Source organism: Echinops telfairi, unplaced genomic scaffold (assembly GCF_000313985.2).
Source record: "Echinops telfairi isolate 266 unplaced genomic scaffold, ASM31398v2 ScPeMD7_7420;HRSCAF=8458, whole genome shotgun sequence".
NCBI lineage: Eukaryota > Metazoa > Chordata > Mammalia > Afrosoricida > Tenrecidae > Echinops > Echinops telfairi.
In genome coordinates, this window is record NW_022111320.1 from 25,079,799 (window position 1) to 25,080,686 (window position 888).

Below are 888 nucleotides of genomic sequence, written 5' to 3' on the forward strand. Positions count from 1 at the left end.
ACAGCCAGGTAATCCCTACTTGTGGGCGTGGCCTTCTCATGAGAATTCTGGGAGTTTTTCTCTCTTCCTCTCTCTCTGCTACACATTCCTGTTGACAAGCCACATGGAGCCATGCTAATAGCAGCCAGAGAGCCCTGGAGCTGAAGGAGCCACAGGGAGACCCTGGTTGACTCATCCCTTCCTTGTGATCCTTCTATGAGGGATGTCTCATTGTCTACAGATGGGTTTGGGGTCTCTGCTCCAACCCCCTCATTCTCAGTAATATGTTTGTTTGTTTGGGGTCTTCTGATGCCTATTACTGATCCCATCGACACCTCGTGATCACACAGGCTGGTGAGATTCTTCCATGTGGGCTTTGTTGCTTCTCGGCTAGATGGCCACTTCTTTATCTTCAAGCCTTTAAGATCCCAGACGCTATATCTTTTGATAGCTGGGCACCATCAGCTTTCTTCATCACATTTGCTTATGCACCCATTTGTCTGCAGCAATTGTGTCCGGGATGTGAGTACCATGGAATGGCAGGTTAATAGAACAAAGTGTTCTTGCGTTGAGGGAGTCCTTGAGCAACACTAGCATTTTGACCTCGTACTAGGTTTCTCATTCTACTCCACTCTCTGTGCCTTTGCCACCCGGTCTTCACCAACTAGAGGACATACACGGGAGCGCATGACGTGTCTCCTCACTGCCCCTCACTTTTTATCCATTTTATATGAACATTTAAATCTGTGTGAGTAGATATTTAAGATCTGTTGATGTGTCTCCACAAATAGCATTGAATTTCATTGAATTTTGAAAGAGCTAGTATTTTTCTCCCCAGAAAAAATGCAATGAAGATCATTTAAAAGCTGCTGTAGCTATACATCGATGGGGAGCTGCCAGAAGTTCAAA